Genomic DNA, 6520 nt, shown 5'->3' on the forward strand with positions numbered 1-6520 from the left:
TTAGTCAGCGCACTGACCTCTTTTTCCTTAGATTGTCAAATAAAAACATAACAACAGCCAACACAACAATAGGCATCTGATGTGAGCGAATCAAAATTTTACCTTTTTGTCAGATCAGAAAAAAATATTTATTTTTTTATTGTGCCCAGAATTTTAGTAATTAGTTTATGTGTGCCATGAGATGGAAAAGTTGAAAAGCCCTGCTCTAGGGTATGGCATCTTTGTCTGAAATAATCCACTCTTAATTTAGTCCCCTCTTCTTTCTTCCTATAAAAACCCACTATTTTGTATAACTCATCTGAGCACCCGTCTGGCGATTCATGAATTGCTTAATAAAGCCAGTTATCTTCAAATTTACTGTTAAATTTTGTTCTTTAACACTGTTGATAATTTTTGAGTTGCCTTCACTCCCTAGTTGGCTTTCCAATCCTTCGACCATTGCAGCAGAGCCTTGTAGGACCGTCTGAGAACGGTGAATTGACTTAGAATGAGAAGGGAAGCCATTAGAGGGAGCCATTTAGCAGAGGCCTTTCAGGAACTGGCCTATGTTACCAGGATTACTCTGGCTGCCGTCTTGAGAATAGACTGTAGGGGACAGGAGAGGAAGCAGGCAGCGGTAATTGCTCTTACCACAGTGAAAAAGAGACCACAGTGATTTTTGCCTCTCTTGTGGAAAGCCTGTGGAATTCACAGTTGTACCACATAATCCCAGGCTTGCCTACCTGACTAGAGGCCAATTTGTTCTCTAGTCGGGTCGCCTAGTTCATCGCTGAACCTCTCAGTGCCTCACACAGTGCCTGAAACAGGAGGCACCAAAAAGAAGAAGGAGAAGGAGGAGGAGGAGAACCTTGTATTTAATGAATGAATGAATAAATAGGGGGAAATGGCATGACTTGTCTCTCTCACTTGTCTGTAAACTCCTCAAGCTCAAAGGCCTTATCTAGGACTTTCCTAGTCTCCCGAGTGCTTGGTGAGTGTCTGTTGAAGAGCTGACAGCTGTTCTGTGCCAGGTGCCACAGGCAGTAGTAGCCATCACCACCCTCCACGTGGCGCCTCTCACTGCTCCAGCCTTCCTAGAGAGCAAGCCTCCCGCGAACATTACCCTGAGGCTCCACTTTGGCAGGGGAAGGCTCCTTGTAAATGACTGGGCTACTCCTCCTCTGGACAGTGGCAGGCACTTCCTGTTTGGGGTGGAAAGGAAGCAGATGATTTCCTGTTAGCAGGTCTTTTGAGCAAAGCAGGGGAGTCTGAGCAGGGCCTGGCCCAGCCTTTCGGGCCAGATGCCTGGCGGATAGATAGCCTTTATGTGGAAGGGAAGTGGGGCACAGTGCCAGATTGGCCAGGCTTTTATTATGCTCCTAGCAAGTCCCCTGGGTCCTGGTAGGAGTAAAAAACAAAAGAGGCTGACACCCTGCAAACTGCGATGAGGGTTAGGGGAGATGGGACTGGTGTTAGCCAAAGAGAGCTGCCTGGTGAGGAGGTGCTCATGTGACGGTCCTGGGGCTGGCTTGTGTACATAGTCCATGTGAGCACTCTCGAGTGTGAACCTGTGTAAAGAATATATGTGTGAGCCCTGGCAGGTGGCTCAGTTGGTTAGAGCACCCTCGCGACACACCAAGGTTGCAGGTTTGATCCCCAGTCAAGGCACATACAAGAATCAACCAATGAATGCATAAATAAGTGGAACAACAAATCAATGCTTCTCTCTCTAAAATCAATCAACAACAACAAAAAAGAATACGTGTGTGTGTGTGTGTTTGTTTCTAGGTACCCAATACCCAGCACGTGATAGGATTTAACATTTATTAACTGTCTAGCTTGTTCCCCACAGAAAACCGGGGTACTAGAAAAGGCAGGAATTATTGTTGTCCCATTTTAAGAAGGCAAAAATTCAAACCCAGTTCTGTCTTGTTCTTCATTTCTTGCTTTTTCTAGTCGCGTATGAGCGTGTGTGTGTGTGTGTGTGTGTGTGTGTGTGTGTGTACACAGGGAGAGAAGGAGGGAGGAGGGTATACTTGTGAATGTGGTCCAGACTGATGAGACCACATCCAAATGTGCTAGAGAGGAAATTTCTGTTTCAGAGGCAGAAGTGATTGCTAGAAAATCAGGGCTTTAAGAATTGAATCACAGCTAAAAATGCACAGAGGTTATGGTCAATAATGAATCCAAATCATCAGAGCTAAAATGCTCCAAACTCCGGGAAAAGCCTCCTTTCAGCTCTCCCAAGCTAATCTCATGTCCTCACGATTCCTCTTCTTATTCCTATTATTGTAGCTTTGGGAGGTTGATCATTCTGTTAGTGCCTTTCTCTGGAGTCCAGAATTCCTTCTGATAAAATCTGCTTTGTGTTCTGCACGCTTCCTGGGGAGGAGGAAGGGGCAGAGACAAAGCGGATTGTTTCTCCTGTTATGAAGAGAGAAACTGAGGCCCAGAGGGGCCTTGTCCAGGTCCGCACATCCTGCCTGATTCAAGAAGTCCAGGTCAGGAAGACGACTCATTGGCCAGCTGTTGCCTTCTGTCACCGAAGAAGGAATGGTCCAGGCAGCTGCCAGCCTGGGCAGGCAACATGCCCACGCCCTGGCTTGAGTTCCACAGAAGTCTGGTCCACTCTGGGAAAGCTGGGAGGCACCGTGGGTCTGAACTAAGCCTGGTGCGGGGCGAGGGAGGGAGGGGAAGCAGCTCTCTTTGAAGAGGAAGTCTGAGAGGACTGCCAGCCCTGCCGGGCCAGGAACCTGCCCAGCCAAGTTAGAGTGAGAAGGAAGGTGAGAGCCAGATCCTTGGAAAACCTAGTACAAGCTTCCTCTAGAACATTGCTACCTAGTATTTAGTGACTAAGTAGGTCTGGAGTAGGGTTCTAGAATCTGAATTTTTAATGTGTGCCTCTAGGTGATTCACGGCAGGTGATCCAAGAATCACATTTTATAAATTTGACTTGAGGAAAGATAGTATAGTGTCTGAGGGTGTGAGATCTGGACTTACTCTCCAGTTTCGTACCCTGAGTCCATTTCTAGATTTGTGACCTTGGACAGGTGTTATCTCTGTGTGCCTCAGTTTCCGCGTCTTTAAGATAAGGATGCTGACACTAGTAGCTGTAAAGATTCGATGACAAAATCTGTGTCAAGCACACAGCACAGCACATACATGGCTCATGTTAATTTCTCAACAAGTATTTGCCATTATTATTTGCTCCAATTCCTCATTCCCATCCCCACCCCTCCCCCACCAGAGGAAGAAATAATAGTATTGGGCTGATACAGCGATTTGTCACCACAGTATTGTTTGGGATGTGGCTGATCTTTGGACTGTGCTTTGAGAATTCCTACTCCAAAGCCATTCTCCTCCTATCACTCTTCTGATACCCTGGCTGTGGACTGAGCTTCTTCGGTAAACCTATCCTGACTTTATCTTCCTGTCCATCCTTCTCTCATATGGCAAGCCACCTTCCTTCTCCGCCCCTTTGAAAGTTATTTGGCTCAGCATGTGTCCTAAGGTAACACCAAACAGCAAGTCAGTTGAGGGGCCACAGAGACCTCCAGATTCCTGAAGAAGATCACAGAATCTGTTGCTCTGGGACTTATGAGTAAGCCTCAGAGGCAGAAGGGAACAGAAGCTTCTGCTACTCAGGTTCTAGCCATGGAAACATGCTGGGAAACAGACACCCTGTGCAAAGGCATGGTTGAAGGCCATGGGGAGTGTGTGGGCAAAGGAAGCTCTGTTCTGTACAAATTCTTGCAGGCACTTCCAACTCTGCATGGCCTCTCCAAGTGACCATTAGCAGGAAGGGAATGGGGGAAGGCAGGATGGCATGAAATAATTCAACCAAGGACACAAAGGGAAAGCAGAGGAAGTCAACCTTCAAACACAGTAGTTGTGCTCGTTTTTGAAGTTCAGAGACCAAGTCTCACCCGGGATGCAGAGAAAAGCAGGGTCAGCTATCTGAAGTGTCTCCTCCCAGTCGCTCAGCCCTCCTGAGACCACGGCTTCCTGCCTCCCACTCTCCTACGAGTGCAGCTGAAATAGAGAACTCCTGGGATGTGCTAGAACAGTGGTTCTCAACCTTCCTAATGCCGCGACCCTTTTGTACAGTTCCTCATGTTGTGGTGACCCCCAATTTCATTGTTACAAATTGAACATAATTAAAGCATAGTGCTTAATCACAAAAACAATATGTAATTATATATGTGTTTTCCGATGGTCTTAGGTGACCCCTGTGAAAGGGTTGTTCGACCCCCAAAGGGGTGGCGACCCACAGGTTGAGAACCGCTGTGCTAGAGGAAGGGATGGAGACATTCTTCCTGAAGAAAAAAAATGGCAAATCTGGGTTTGGCTCCAGCTTGGCCCACAATGTCCTTACAAACTGGTACTCCCTAGAACTCCCTGGCCCAAAGTAGAATTGTATCTGGCCTATTAAAAGCCACCTTATTGGTCAAGGGCACCATATATTATGTCATACCTGCAACCTTCTGACATACTCCCCAACACACACACACACACACACACACACACACACACACGTCGCCAGAAAAAAATAGAGTACACCAAGTTAAACTTGAATTTCAGATTAAATTTCTAGTTTATGTCCCAAATAGTGCATTGGCACATGCTTATGCTAAAACAATTACGCGTCGTTCATCCGATAACTCAAGTTTAACTGTATTTTTATTTGCTAAATCGAGCAACCTTACCCAACTCACCTTCAGACTCTGCCTCCTCCAGGCTGACCACAGGACTTCACTGGAACCTGTGGCTTGTGTTGGTTTTAGCTGAGAATCTTCGTTAGTCTAACCGGCTACACGGAAAGCTCTCAGAAGATAAGGCCCAGGCCTTGTCCACAACCTCTGGCGCTCCCTTCCAGGAAAGGACTCTCCTTATAGATGCGCACAGGGCATCTGTGGAGTGGGAATGGGCAAAGAAATCCATTCTCAATTCTATGCCTGGCACGGTGATGTGCTAGTGAAAGGCGCCTTTTTCTCATTGGGCTGCCAGAGGAGCATCTGCTTCTAATTGGTTCGTCCAGGAGGAGTATCCCCTTTTCATTGGTTGGTTGGGGAGTGGGTGGGGCCTATTCTAATTACTCCACCCACGGGAACGCCAGTTTCGAGGAAGGTTGTCCAATTCAAAGAGGAGCCTTTTAAAAATTCCTCCACCAGAGTGGCACCTTTTTCTAAATAACAAAACCTTTCTATGTTTTAATAAACTTTCTGAGGCCCTGAGCCTGAGGATAAGAACACTTCATTCCATTTGTTTGGCACTTTATAGATTCCAGATTACTTTTACATCTATCAACTCATCTAATCCACACAATTCCGAGAGGCGGGCATCACTGTGTCCTTTGCATTTTACAGACTGAGACTAGGAGACAGTAACCTGCTTGCAGTTACCAAGGCGGATAACGAAGACAGTTTACTTTGGCTCAGCATGAGTTTAGCTAAGGCTTCCACGTGGATCATTTCATTCCACCTTTACTACCATTGTGTGGGACCCATAAAGCCAGGCACTCTCCACTCATTCTCTCTTTTAACCTCCCTGCAACTCCAGAAACTAAATATCATTTGCTCTCATTTTACTGGTGAGGAAACTGACGCTCCAAGTAGTTAAATCCTTTGCGAAAAGTCACAGTGCTTGCAAGCGACCATTTACCAAATGCGTACTTAATGCCGCACGGTGTTGGGTTACTTCGGGCGTTGTTCTCTCATTAACTGCTCCCTACAATGACATGGTTCTGCCTGGTATTACTATCCCTGGTTAGTGATGAGAAAAACCGGTTCAGAGAAGGCTTGCCCAAGACCACACAGCCAGCAGGTAGGTTGAGGCTGGATTCACACTGCTAGCAAGAAAGCAGATCTGGCCCTAACTGGTTTGGCTCAGTGGATGGAGCGTCGGCCTCCGAACTGAAAGGTCCCAGGTTCGATTCTGGTCAAGGGCATGTACCTTGGTTGCGGGCACATCCCCAGTAGGGAGGTGTGCAGGAGGCAGCTTATTGATGTTTCTCTCTCATCGATGTTTCTAACTCTCTATCCCTCTCCCTTCCTCTCTGTAAAAAATCAATAAAATATATTTTTTAAAATGCAGACTCCTGGGCCTCACCTCAGAACTACTGGTGTACTTGGGAAGCCCAGAAATATGCATGATAACCAGCTTTCCAGGTGACACTGATATATAATAAAGTTTGAAAGGCAGAGTTCTGCAGTACTTAAAAAAAAAAAAAAGCAGATCTGGAACTCAAATTAAATTCTTCTGACCCCGACCCAAGGCTCCTTCCTTCACTCTCCGGGTCCTTGCTCCCTGCCAGCCTGGCTGACCCAATCGATGAGCCTCATCTAGAAATCAGGTAGCTCTGCCGGCCCGGAGAAGACCCTTTCACCCCGCCCTCCCCAGAGCGATCTGGCTCAACCCGAGGTGGCGGGCGAGAGAATGGGTCCGCGGGGCGACAGCGGGCACCGGGCGAGGCCGTACAGCCGGCGGAGGAAACTTCAGAACCGCCGAGTTCCAGCAGCGGAGTGGGTGGGTGTGGCCGGAG

At 47.3% G+C, this 6520-nt stretch overlaps 1 long non-coding RNA gene across 2 annotated transcripts in view; it reads right to left on the reverse strand.

Annotated features, from left to right (window-relative positions):
- Positions 1-139: 139 nt before the first annotated feature.
- Positions 140-6520, reverse strand: part of LOC102767081 — an 11134-nt gene continuing 4753 nt past the window's right edge. For both annotated transcript variants that reach the window (XR_435285.2, XR_001512652.1), the window contains exons 4-5: positions 4695-4889; positions 140-1181 (exon numbers count right to left, since the gene is read on the reverse strand). This is a non-coding gene — a long non-coding RNA (uncharacterized LOC102767081). The remainder of the gene's footprint in view (positions 1182-4694; positions 4890-6520) is intronic.

This window comes from Myotis davidii, unplaced genomic scaffold (assembly GCF_000327345.1).
Source record: "Myotis davidii unplaced genomic scaffold, ASM32734v1 scaffold574, whole genome shotgun sequence".
Taxonomy (NCBI): Eukaryota; Metazoa; Chordata; class Mammalia; order Chiroptera; family Vespertilionidae; genus Myotis; species Myotis davidii.